The following is a 13,951-nucleotide window of genomic DNA, read 5'->3' as shown; positions in this document are numbered from 1 at the left end:
GAGAGAGAGAAGAAAGTCTGGAACACACAACAATCACATTCTCACCAGAGGGAGACGGAAAAACCGGTGACCAGAATCACAGCCCATCTGCAGTACAGGTGCGACAGGGCGGGAGTCCTGTGGAACCCTATGGACTTCGTAGAAATAGAGATAACAAGGGTAAGTTCTTACCATATCTCATATTTTCTACTTCAGGGTCCATAGGGTATCCACAGGATACCTTGGGGATGTCCAAAAGCAGTATCCTTCAAGGGTGGGGACGCTCCTGTGCTGAGAGGAGAATCCGTCACCCGAAGGAAGCATCCTGAGAGGCGTAGGTATCAAAAGTATAATACCGTACGAGAGTATGGACAGATGACCACGTGGCCGCCTTGCAAAGCTGAACAGCTGAGGCGCCACATCGAGCTGCCCACGAAGACCTAGTGGAATGAGCCTTAACAGAAGATGGAACAGGAAGGCCCTCGTGAGCAAAAGCTTCAGAGATAGCCAGTCGAATCCATCCTGACAATGTTTCTTTAGTGGCAGGCCAACCTCTTTTGTGGAAGCCATAAAGGGCAAACAAACAGTCTGACTTCCAATAGACAGAAGTGCGGTCCACATAGATTTTCAAGGCCCGCACCACATCCAAGGTGGCCTCACCAACCGAAAGGTCCGGTGAAGTAAACGATGGTACAATAATTTCCTCGTTGATATGGAAACTAGATACCACCTTTGGAAGAAACCCAGGACGAGTGCGTAGCACAGCCCTGTTTCTATGAGAAATTAGAAATGGAGGTCTACATGAGAGAGCTCCCAATTCCGAAACCCTTCTGGCCGAAGCAATAGCCAGAAGGAATACAGTCTTAATGGTTAGCCATTTCAAATCCACTGAGCCCAGTGGTTCAAATGACGGTCCTTGAAGAGTCTTCAAGACCACAGCCAGATCCCATGGTGCCACAGGTGGAACAAAGGGAGGCTGAATAAGAAGCACCCTTTGCATAAAGATGCAGACATCAGGAAGCATAGCAATCCTACGATGAAACCACACTGAAAGTGCAGACACCTGTACCTTCAGGGAAGCTAGGCGAAGACCCTGGTCTAAACCCGCCTATAGGAAGGCCAGAACCCTGGACAATCTGAACACCTGAGGAGCATAACCTCTAGTGCGACACCACTGGAAGAAAGCCCGCCACACTCTATGGTAGATGTTGGCAGATGAAGGCTTCCGAGCTCTCAGCATCGTGTTGACCACCGAACTGGAGAAACCTCTGGACCTCAAGAGGGCAGTCTCAATAGCCACGCCGTCAAAGACAGCTGACTCAGGTCCGGATGAAGGCAAGGACCCTGAGATAGCAGGTCCTGACGTTGAGGCAACAACAGCGGAGTGTCTACTGAGAGACTCTGAAGATCCGTGTACCAGTGCCGCTTGGGCCACCCTGGAGCAATCAGCAGTAGCGTGCCACCTTCTTGCTGGAATTTGCATATCACTCAAGGAAGAAGGGAGAACGGAGGGAAGAGGTACACATACTGGAAGGTCCACTTGACCGCCAGAGCGTCCACTAGACAAGCCTTTGCGTCTCTTGTTCTTGACCCGAACATTGGCAGTTTGTTGTTGTGTCGTGAGGCCATGAGATCTATCTCTGGAAGGCCCCACTTGTTCACCAGTAGCTGACACACCTCCTGGTGAAGAGACCACTCTCCTGGATGCACGTCTTGATGGCTGAGAAAGTCTGCTTCCCAGTTGAGAACTCCTGGTATGAACACTGCTGATATTGCGGTGAGATGCTTTTCCGCCCATACTAGAATGCGGGACACCTCTGTCAGAGCCGCCTGACTGCGAGTCCCTCTTTGGCGGTTTATGTATGCCACTGTGGTAGCGTTGTCCGACTGTACCTGCACAGGTTTACCCTTCAGGACCTGTCTTGCTTGCTGGAGAGCCTTGAATACTGCCCGCAGTTCCAATATGTTTATTGGAAGAGCAGCTTCTACCGATGTCCACCTTCCCTGAAAGAAATGTGGACCCATCACCACTCCCCAGCCTCGGAGACTGGCATCCGTCATCAGAAGGGCCCAGTCTGCATTCCAAAAGGGGCGCCCCTTGTTCAGGTGAGGCGTCTGTAGCCACCAGGCCAGAGATAATCGCACCTCCGGGGAAAGCACCATAGTCTGTGTCTTTATCCTTTGGGGTGACCCATTCCACCCGGAGAGGATCAGCTTCTGCAGAGGTCTTGAGTGAAACTGGGCAAACTCCACCATGTTGAACATAGATACCATGGATCCCAGTAACCTCATTGCCGAGTGAATAGACACCCGGCGACTCTGCAGGCAAAGAGGTACCTTTGCCTGTAACGCAGAGATCTTTTCTCCCATCACCAAGATCCTCTGATGTTGGGAATCCAACAGAGCTCCTAGATGGAGCATCCTCTGTGATGGTACCAGGGAGGACCAATTTATCAGCCAGCCGAGAGACTGCAATACAGAAATTGTTAGTTGCAGATGGCGCTGAAGTTTCTCTGAGGACTCCGCCAGTAACAGGAGATTGTCCAGATAAGGTAACAAGCGGACTCCCTGCAACCGCAGGTGGGCTGCCATGACGGCCATAACTTTGGTGAACACCCGAGGTGCTGTAGCCAGACCGAAGTGCAGAGTCTGAAACTGGAAGTGGTCCTTGACCACTGCAAATCTGAGGAGGCACTGGGACAAGAGGGATATGCAGGTAAGAATCCTGAATATCCAGCGACACCATGAAATCCCCAGGTTCCATTGCTAAAATAATGGAACGCAGGGTCTCCATCCTGAACTGAGCAACCCTCAGAAATTTGTTGAGGGATTTGAGGTTGAGTATTGGCCGGTAGGACCCATTGGGTTTCTGCACCAGAAAAATATTGGAGTAATACCCCAATCCCTTCTGAGACAAAGGAACTGGCACTATAACTCCATTCTGGAGCATCGAGTGCATTACCTTCTTGAGTCCTGATTGGACGGAAGGCCCATGGTGAAAAAACGGCTGGGAGGCCTCCTGCGGAAGGAGAGGGCGTACCCCTGAGAGACCACTTCTCTGACCCATGTGTCTGAAGTGGTCAGACACCAGCTTGGGCAAATTTCAGAAGTCGGCCTCCCACTTTGAGGTCCCCCAAAGAGAGGCCCGTCCCGTCAGGCTGAAGGTTTGTCATCGGACTTGGGAGTGGGATGTCTGGTACTCCAGGCCTGCTTCCTGGGCTTTGCAGGTTTCTTGGCAGCAGTCCTTCTAGAAAAGCACTGTACCCTGGGTCTGTTCTGCGTTCTGTAGGGCCGAAAGGACGAAGAACCCGCTCCTGATGGGACAGTAGTGGAAGACACGCAGACTTAGATGCTGCCGAAGTATCCACAATTTTGTCTAGATCAGGGCCAAACAGAACTTCTCCATTGAAGGGTAACCCCTCCAAACCCTTTTTGGAATCAGCATCCGCCTTCCAAGAACGCAGCCACAGGATACGTCGAGCCACCACTGCTGCCAAGGAGATCTTGGACGCCATGAGGCCCATATCTAAAGCTGCCTCATTAATGAAGGTAGCTGAGTCCCTTAAATTACCCACCAACTCCACCTGTTCAGGTGACGAGTCTGGGTCCAGGGATGCCTCCAAGGTATCAGCCCAGTGCTCCATAGCTCTTGCCACCCATCACACGGCTAAAGCCGGTCTGACACGCCTTCTGCAAGGGAATAAATCATTTTCAAACATATTTCTACCCTGCAATCCGTTGGATCCTTTAAGGAGGACATAGAGGGCATAGGCAACGTAGCACTCTTTACTAGACATGTGAATCCACTTGTGGCGGGTTATCCCATTTTGCAAAATAATTATCTGCAAAAGGGTATGCCACCGCAAACCATCTAGGGGGCTGGTAACGCTTACCCAGCATATTCCATGCCTCCTCTAAATGATCCACTAGCTGATCAGATAGGGGAAACACCGTAGCATCACTTTTAATATCCTTGAAAAAGGCATATTTTGATTTAGCTACATGAGGAGAATCATCCTCAATAACCAAGGCCGTGCGCACCGCACGTATGAGCCATCATCTGTCATCACAGCTTCCTGATCTTGATGAGGTTGCAGCTGACGCTTCTGCGCCCGCACAGACGACTCGCCCTGTAACACCTCTGATAGCTGTTGCACTAAGGTAGACAGTGAATTAGCCCACGCAGGTTCACGGATGACCTGAGGGGGCGACAACGGGAAACTCTGAGGTACTATTAACTGTGTAGGAAACCCCTGCATAGGGGACGACACCATAGACTGCTGTGAGACCCCCATCTGGGGACACACAGGGGTTGTCGTTAACTGACCCACCAGGATAGTAAGTGCCATAGCAAAACAAGCCCATGGTAGCTCCTGCACAGGTGTAGTGACAGAAGTCAGCCGTGCCAACCGCAGGCACGCCTTACATAATCCATCAGAGTTACCATCACCCTCTGCCAATGGTACCTTGCATACAGTACACTTAGGCAGAATGGGGAAATCGTGCTCACTGTCAGACATACTGAGTGTGTGACCTGGAGCTGTATGTGACCACCGCACTTCACAACAAGTTGTATAGTGAGGTATAAATCCCCCTTGCAACACCGCACCGCAAGGGCTTGTTAGCAGAGAAGAAAAACAGGGATAGGAAAAATAGCTGACAGTATGTGAAAGTAACAGACAGCAGCGCTAGCCCAAAGTCACATACAATGCAGAATATTGAAAACCCTGCAGTATCTGCGCTTCATCAACTAACCAGACCTCAGCCTGGTAGGAAACAGCGCTACATACACTGACCTTGCACCGGAGGAGAGGTATGCAGGGGGACCCAGACCACGATGCCTGTGTTAACAGCTTCCAGCAGTGTTTGCCACATGTATTAAAATGGCCACCGAGGAGCAGAGGGAGGGCTGGTCCGGGGGCGGAGCACATGCAGATGTCTAACCACCTTGTGGAGAGGCCGTGTGCAGCGGGGGAGGTGCCGGCTGCTTAGCAGAGAAAGCGCGCTCCCCTGGCATGCATTTAACCCCTGGGATGCTGGACATTTACTGTTTCTGTCCAGTCCTCAGTCCCAGGGGGTAGTAGAAAGCGCAGGGATCAGTAGCCTGGTTCCACACTGCAGCCAGTCCTCAGGGAGCCCCCTACCTGGGGACTAAGGACTGTGCTATTCGGCTGGGACCCACCGCGGGACCTTGCCCCTTACCTGAACCCCGCGTAAATCCGGCCACAGTCCGGGCAACCGGGGCCACCGCTAGCTGTAACCCTAGTCACCCACCAGCATCCCCGGATCACTACCGGCGTTCTGGTACCAGCGGGGTGTAGGAGCGATGACATGGATGTCAGTACAGACTGTCCATGTTGTCTGCTCGTTAGATGTGCAGCCACAGCTGCATTGAAGAACTTCAGGGGCCGTGCAGACCCCCACTCTGTACGGTGCATCCGACTTCAGCCATGCACTGACGAAAACTGAGTGCCTGAGGCTCGGGGGCGGGGTATAGGAGAGGTACCCCAGTGCATCCTGGGAGGATGGCAAAGTTTTTAACTCTGTGGTGCCTGGATGTCTGCCGCCATCGCCTATACCCCAAGGTATCCTGTGGATACCCTATGGACCCTGAAGTAGAAAACATTTTCCTGAAAACTTATTAAACACCAGTTTTAGGCTTATCATGGCTAATTTAATCTGGCCCTATGACTGATCAGCATGGGTACAAATTCCCTATGGTTAGCAAGAAAAATATGTAGCGTACTCATAGGGAGAACCAGCCATACGCTAAGTAGAAGTGGAGTTCTTCCAACCTCCTGTCCGTCAGAGCTATTGTAATAAGTTAAAGGTGGAACAACATTAGGTTTATATGTTGAATTACAAGCTCCGGTAACTTTACATGCTTTGGCATGGGGGCTCTTATAGGACACATATAAAACAATTTTATGTGTGTGAGTTTTTTATTAAATAAGTACATATGGCTAAAATAATACATTATTCCAAATAAACATTCTACAATTTCCTCTTTGCTATCATATTTGTTCTTTCTATGAGTATTCAAGGGGTTAGAGCAGTGCCCATCAACCAATAGGCTGATTAGACTGCAGCCCAGTGCACCAGAATTTGAGGTGCGCCAATGTCGCCAGTTATGGGAACATTGAAGGCATTAAAAAAACAAATTTTTCTCTGAATTATTTCTTATCTTTGCATATGAGACCTGATGCTTATGCTTCCTTTCCTTCCTTGTTTTGTTGCATGAATAAGACCAGGGCTGATCAGTTCCTCCACTTCTTACTCTATACCTACTTCTAGCCACAACTTTCAGCCACCGAAAGTGTCGTAATACACCTTGTAATAGCCAAATAAGGAAGCAGAGCTTATCGTGTCCCCACTGCTCCACTCCCCTTATCAGGCATGCCCTGCTTGCTGACTGTCTGCCACATAAGATCGTCAATTGAATGAGTGGCAGCTGCAGTAGTCCAACCTCCAGGACCTTTGGAGAAAGGAGAGGAGCCAAGCTTCATCCCTGCCGGCCCTACAGCACAGAAGGAGTTGGCCAGAACAGAGGAGCCCACATCTATGCAGGTACATAAACCAAGCAATATTTTGAACAGAAACATTGTTTTTCTAAAAAATAATAAGTACAGCTAAATATAAAGGAAGAACTTGGAGCTTTGATATTAATGTAAAATGACAAGGGTACATTCAATTTGGACATACAGTAAAGTGAAAGACCAGTTAGGGTTCTCCTTTAGAATTGTTGGCATAAAATTATTTATGTATCAAATAACTTTTGCGAATATCGAATGACAGAAATCATTTTTGAACTTGTAAGATGCCTTGTATATTGTATGGAGGTAATTAGAATGCTCTCTGTATTGTATGGTCACTAAGGTGATCTCTATAATGTATTACGGTCACTAAGGTAGTATTTGTATTGCATGATGGCCGCTAGGGTGGTCTTTGTTTTCCTTGGCGGTCACTAACATGAGTTCTGTATTGAATCGGTCACTAGAATGCGCTCTGCATAGTATGGTTGTCTCTGGGAGCCCAAAACATGTAGGACATTGGAATCTTTACCCCATGTGGAGCCTTGATGAAATGATTGAGTAGGGGCCTGTCCACAAGTAGAGAATGATCTTTAATTATTTGCATATAAAACCTCACATGCGTTAAGAATTAACTTAATTGCAGCATTGAAGTTCATTGTGTTAATGTATTATTTCATTTTTGTGAGGAACCCCTCACTGTCTGTCCTCCTACAATAGTGGTAACTATCCTAGGTTATGAGCATTCACGCTAATTTCAATGATGCATGGACTATTAATTATTAAAATATTTTACTTAATTTAAATATTTAATGCTGATTATTAGTGCCAATAGTCAATATCTTCATAACTTGGCTTAAGTAGTCTTATAAGATACCCCTGTTACATCTGACTAATATTGCAGTAGTGTTCTGTATGGCTTTGGTATTTGAAATGCCTTTCGTTTTATCCTATGCCTTTGTCATAGGTAAAACTATTCTAGTAAGGCATTTTGTAAGTAGTATGGGGCTCATGTAGATTTCGGTGTGCATTTGCATCCCAGTCATATGCAGGAAAATACATACTAATGAATAAATGCATTCACGTGCGTTATCAGTGGAACGCTTGTCAAGATGCATCCTTCTGTACATCATGGTCATTTGCACCAGGCGTCAAGAGTAACAAGTGGGCATATTTAATCCCCAAAAATGTTGACATGTAGTTAAATACCAATTCTTCTATGCAAGTGGTTTTTAGGCCTTGAAAGCCAACAGCAAACAAGCAAGGATTTCAGCAAGACATGACAAAGGGAAACCCCCACCGAGTTATAGTGAGGAATTTGCCAATATTGCATTCTCAGGGCCACAAAGTTTAGAAGAAGCAAAATTGAGTAATGAGTGGTCTGCTGTAGTTAAAGAAATGGCATCTTTAGATGAAAATGGGACTTGAAACAGAATCCACCGGAAAACAATTAAAAACAATTGGTTTTTCTGTAGAGAGCTAAATAGAGACAGATCAATTAACCGTTACAAGGATTGCCTTGTTGCAAAGGAACTTACTCAAAGGTCTGGAATATACTACAGTGAAGTGTTCTTCCCTGTCATAAGGTACAGTACTCTATATGTTTCATAACTGCTGTACCTGCACCATATGACTTGCAACTACATTTTAATTTGGCATATCCTAATGGTGAACTAGCTGAAGAAATCTTTATGGAGCCACCAGAGCACTATGATAAAATTAGTTTCCAGAAGGAAAAGTATGCCTTCTAAAGAAATTATTATAGGGCTTAAAACAAAGTGGCAGATGTTGGTACATCAAACTAGACACTGTGTTGCTGGAAAAGATTTTGAAAGATCAGAAACAGATCATTGTCTATACCACGAAACCATAGATGCAAAGCTAGGCCTTATTGTTTCGTACGTGGATGATTCGTGACTAGCTGGTCAAGTCATGTTGAAAATGTAAAGAAACTTTAAATTGAAAGACCTAGGTCCTGCAAATCGGGACGTGGTCACTATATTGACCACGGGGATTCCGGGGCTTAGAATGCCGACACTTGTCAGAATCCCGGCACCGGCATCCCGACCCTCGGAATCCTGAAGGTAAGTAGCGGGGTTGGGGGGAGGGTTAACATTAGGGTTAGGCACTAGGGGTAGGGTTAGGCATTAAAGGGGGAGGGTTAGGTTTAGGATGCGAGAAGGGGGAGGTTAGGTTCAAGCAGTAGGGGGGAGGTTAGGTTCAGGTACCATGGAGGGAGGGTTAAGGTAGGGAGAGGGGGAGGGTTAGGATACCTACCGACAGGATGCCGGCGTTGGGATTCTGACTGCTGGGATACCAAGCGCCGGCATCCCGTACCCATCCCCTTCAAATCACCTGCTGGGTAAAAGGATTTTGCAAAATCTAAAAGCTGGGACTATTAGTATAGATCAGCAAAGATATATTGAACTGTACTAGTGAAATGTGGTATGTCAGATGCAAAGCCAGTGTATTCTCCTTTCAACAAAAGTACAAAACTAATTAGAAGTATGTCACCAACTTCAGAATCTGAAATAGAGGAGATGAGAGCTATTACATACCAAAATGCAATTTGGAGTCTGATATACTGTAAGCAAGTATTGGGAGTCACCCAGACATCACACATGCAGTGAGCCGCGTTAGCCAGTTTTCACTGAATCCTAGAGCACTGGTTAGCGATTAAGAGGATCTTGAAATACTTAAACAGTACTAGCTCATTAAAACTTTTTCAAAAATGCGATGCATCCCGCCACCCTTCACATGCATGGCAGCATTATTTACGCCAGTTTGCATGAAGAAAATCTCGGTAAGAACTGTCCTTTGTGAATGGGGGTCTTCCAGGTCTATGGCCCAGAAGTCCATCTGGTGTCCTTCTGCACATGCGCAGAAGAACACGCGGAGCGGGTGGTGCTGGGAGGGATCCGATCAGATGGGGTCCTTGTCTTGCCACATACATTATATTGTTTTTTGGCAGCACCTGTTATAACATTATTTGCTTCTGCAAATATTATATTATCATTTTATATTACCATAGTGATGAGTAATACACTTTGGCAATTTACCCCTGGAGACGCTCGGGACATCGGCGCACTGGTGCTCCGTGTGACGTCATCGGACCTCCGTTGGGAGCTGGAGTATAGAGAGGAGCACTGTGTGGAACACGTCTATATAAGGTTTGTTTGGTATAAAGGGTCCCAATTACACTGATTCATGAATAGATCTCTGTTTTTGTAAACTCATTTTTTCCACCAAAACCCTCTTTTGTGATGCTAATGAGGGGAAGCCATGCCTATAAGAGATGAGCAAATCGGAGGGAGGGGATGTGGTACTGTGGGCTATAGCACTGCGAAAAAAATAAACACAAATAGCACGCCATCAGGGCACCATTAGGGTGCCATCAGGAGTTTAGGAGGACAAAGCTTTACTATAATAGTAGAAGTATTAGGTAGATAGAGTAGGTGCCCGAAAAGGGCGACTGTAGGCATCATTGTCAGTGTATGTGTGTTTGTTTGTCACACACACTGACTGCACACTCGTAAACTGCAAACAAACAGGCTGCAGTACTGTGGGCCTGATTCAGTATGGATCAGGCCCACAGTACTGAAGTATAGAAAATTGTCAACTAATGCTATATTCCTTATTTCTCAAGAATTGTTCCACATCTCTTTTGAGAAATTCTCCACCATTATTAGATCTCAGTTCTTTGAGTCTGTGACCTATTTGATTATCAACAAGTCTTTTATTGTCTGCAATCTCCTTTGCCACTTCAGATTTCACTTTTGATGAAGTACATGTGTCATTCTTGTGAAGTCATCTATAACTATCACAAAGTATCTGTATCCACTAACGGACTTTACTACGATTGTCCCACACACATGTCAGTGTACTATCTCAAGAGGTGCTGTAGCTATTTGTTTACTTTGAAACGGATGATGGCTTTTCCCAAATTTGCAGCTTTCACACACAGGTTTATTTGTATTAGTCACTGACATTCCTGTGACCAACAAGCTGAATAAATATTAGCTAGTTAAGTAGTTAGTGTTTCTATGCGGGTATGTAAAGTAACAGAGTCTGTGGCTTTCTTAGCTACACAGATAGTTATCTAAAGGAGTTATGGATAGCTGATAACTCTCCCTTCCCTACAGACAATGCAGATGAATGTTCAGAACTCAGGGCCTGATTCAGAGATGGATGTCGCAGGAGGTGTCTAATGTAAAAAGATGGCTACTGCCAGCATCGCAGATCTGAGCGCTGCTTCCGAAGATGCAGCATCAGATCTACATTGTGACCATAGGTTGCAGCATCGACCATCTGAGTGAGCCTAAGGCTATTGAGAATGGCCACCTCATCTCCACTGCTGAGGACAGTAAATCTGTATTGGAAGACGCAGTCACTGTCTTCGGCACTCCCACAAAATGGAGGCAACATGCCTTCATTTTGGTAAATATACTCTGGCTCCACCCCGGAACACCTGCAGACTGTAAATCAGGCTGTGGCGTCCAGGGCACTGCGATTGAAGTTTCAGGATGAGATCTGCACATTCGCAGTGCAGCTTATTTGCATGTTCAGATCTCACACCATCGGATATGTACATAAGCATTGGAGTTCCGTGCATCTCTAGGGGATGCACATAATAACTTTTGGTCATTGCAGCAATGGAAGTGCTACACCACCCGGTATTTCCTTCGTATTTATTGGTATAAGCCGGCATTCACACTAATTCCCCCCTGACGTTGCATGACTCAACATGGTCACACATTGGCATACCACCACTACCCAAAGGTATTACTAACAGGTTTACCTCATTTCCAGTGGGAAAAAGCAGGTTTTCTAGTCTCTATGGGGGCGATTCAATTAAACACGAATTGAATAGCATCGGGAGCAAGCTCCCGGAGCTATTCAATTCAGTGCACTGTGTGGTCGGAGAATGCTGGTTATCGCGCCTTAACAGGGGTGTTAAGGCACGTTAACCAGCATTCTCTGACCAAAGTGCCAGGCTCGTGGCTGTTAGCGCTGCAATTAGCAGAAGAACAGCTGTGCGCCCAGAACTTTGGTCAGATTTCTCCTCGCATCCCCAGGGGGGTGCAAGAAAAAATCATTAACCCGCCCAAACAGCGCACTGAATTGTATAGCTCCGGGAGCTCACTGCTCAATGCATTTAATTGAATCACCCCCTATCATCTTATTGTCAGCATGTGCATCTGCAGTCTGTGCACACTGGTTTGCAGTTTCGAGCACACAATATCAAATACTGTATGAAGAAACTGTTCTTAACCATTAGGTCCTCCGGGTCTTCAAAGGTGGTAATAGACAATAGATCCATTATTGGTTGATTCTTGGACGATCTACCACACCAGTGTAGCTGTTAGTTGGTCACATTGCAAAATCCATAACCTTTTGGAATACACATCTAAGGGATGTACCGTATGCTTGTTTTATAGATTCATAATCCCCATTAGGGCCTCGTGGAAGGGTTGCCAACCCTTCTAGGATATTGTTATAAACCCTGAGGATAGATATTTTGCCCACTTATCCCTGTGCAACTGCTACTTTTTGCAAGAATTTTAAAGTCCTCTTAGAAAAGTTTAAAAGTCCCCATCTATTTCTATAGCAGGAAAATACTCCAGAGACAGTTTGAAAGTTGTTATATCCCTGGACTCCCAATGCTTTTGGCAAATCTTGAATATTTTTATGCCAAATCTGCATCTGGTACTCTCTCTCTCTCTCTCTGCTCGGCATTTGGCAGACTCTCTTCGCCTGTGCCTGGTGTTCTGCAAACTCTCACACTCCTTGTCCTTGCCTGCCATTCTTCATAGCTTCTCTCCACCTGAAAACCACAATGGACTTCATGCGCTTTCCAAAGGCATACATGCTAAAGGGGGCATGGCCTCATCTCCGATGTTTTGGGGGTGTGACTGCATATCCCGTTCCCATCACGCTGGCAGCTTGCCCAGCACTCCAGGAGCAACTGGGCAATCCCCCAGCCTCTTCTGACTCCCTGCATAGTGTCACAGCTGCTGTGCTGTGACACGTTCGGAAGGGGTGATGCCAAAATACGAGAGTAGCTCTGCTATTTTGTCACTCCGGATGGTGTCACTCGGTGCAGTCCACATCCTCATAGCGACGCATCTGAATCCTCTGGCACTGTTGTGATTCCAGTACAGGTACTATTCCACTTTGCTTACTTTGCATCATCTTCCACTTATGCATGGATTTGCCCTTCTTTCATTGTCACCATCAAGACCTCTTTCCTCACAGAGGTTAGTTAAACATCTCTATCTTGTCTTTTATAATCAGCTAATATCTATTTAGCTACTTTACCAAGTAAATGATAGAAAAGGAAAATTTACACATATATGTATAAAAAAATTTAGTTCCTCGCAAGCATATTACTAGTTACTTGGATATTACTGTAAAGGTTATAAAGGGTTTCAGCACCCGACATAGCACTCACATTCACATATCACCCAGGCAGAAATCTTGATGAATGACCAAAGACCCTCCGATTCAATTCTCTCATCCATACACAATTCAGTCACTGCCACCACCTATTGTATTGGGTCAGCAGTGTTGAAAGAGATGTGCGCTACTGCGCAAACTCCAGTCTGCCTGTTTCTCCAGGTAGGCTTCATGCCCTGTTACAAGATGATCGCTGAGATTACTACTGAGCATGTGAAGTGGCCATCCTGTTTTTAATGTGTACTATGAGAGTGACATGGTGGAAGACAGAAGTCTCTTACGTAGCTCCTATGAGAGACCCAGTTAATTACCTATTAAAAAGCTGTTCCAGCATTCCTACACCGCTACCCGTTTGCAGCATGCACTCACCGGCTGATGAGCTCTATAAAACTCTGCTTCACTCAAGCTCCGTTTTATTACCAGTGTGCATGCAACACTGTGTAAGGCTGTACCTGCTAGCTCTCAATAAACCAACACCACTGGTTAAGTAACTGGGCTGTTCATAGTTTGAATCATCTGTTGGTGTGTGCCTACATAACTCAATCAACTCTAGCACACATTACGCTATCTGGTATTCAAAAAGCTAACACTTCATACTTTTACATTCAAAGGGTTAACATCTCAAACCATACCATTCAAAAGTTAACACAGCCAAGCAATACCACTTTTCACGCAAAAATTCAAAAGTTTAATACACCCAAGTAAATATTACTTTGCACTTTAGCATTCAAAGGGTTTAAAAAGAGAAGCAATGTTAGTCTTCTTAAAAGTTTTATGGATTTATTACAGTAACATAGATTTATTACATTTTAGATTTAATATAAAAAGGTACAGTGTTTTAGCCGTAAAAAAGATACAATAAAATGCCATACAAAAGAAATGCAATTATAGTAAAAAAAAAATAAAAGATTAAATTACAGAAAACAATTACATAGAATGGCATAATCTGTATGCCGGGGTTACAGCAGAAGGGGACAGCTAGCAAT

Source organism: Taudactylus pleione, unplaced genomic scaffold, assembly GCF_031769625.1.
Source record: "Taudactylus pleione unplaced genomic scaffold, aTauple2 ptg000044l, whole genome shotgun sequence".
NCBI lineage: Eukaryota > Metazoa > Chordata > Amphibia > Anura > Myobatrachidae > Taudactylus > Taudactylus pleione.
Note: the sequence above shows the minus strand (reverse complement) of the source record.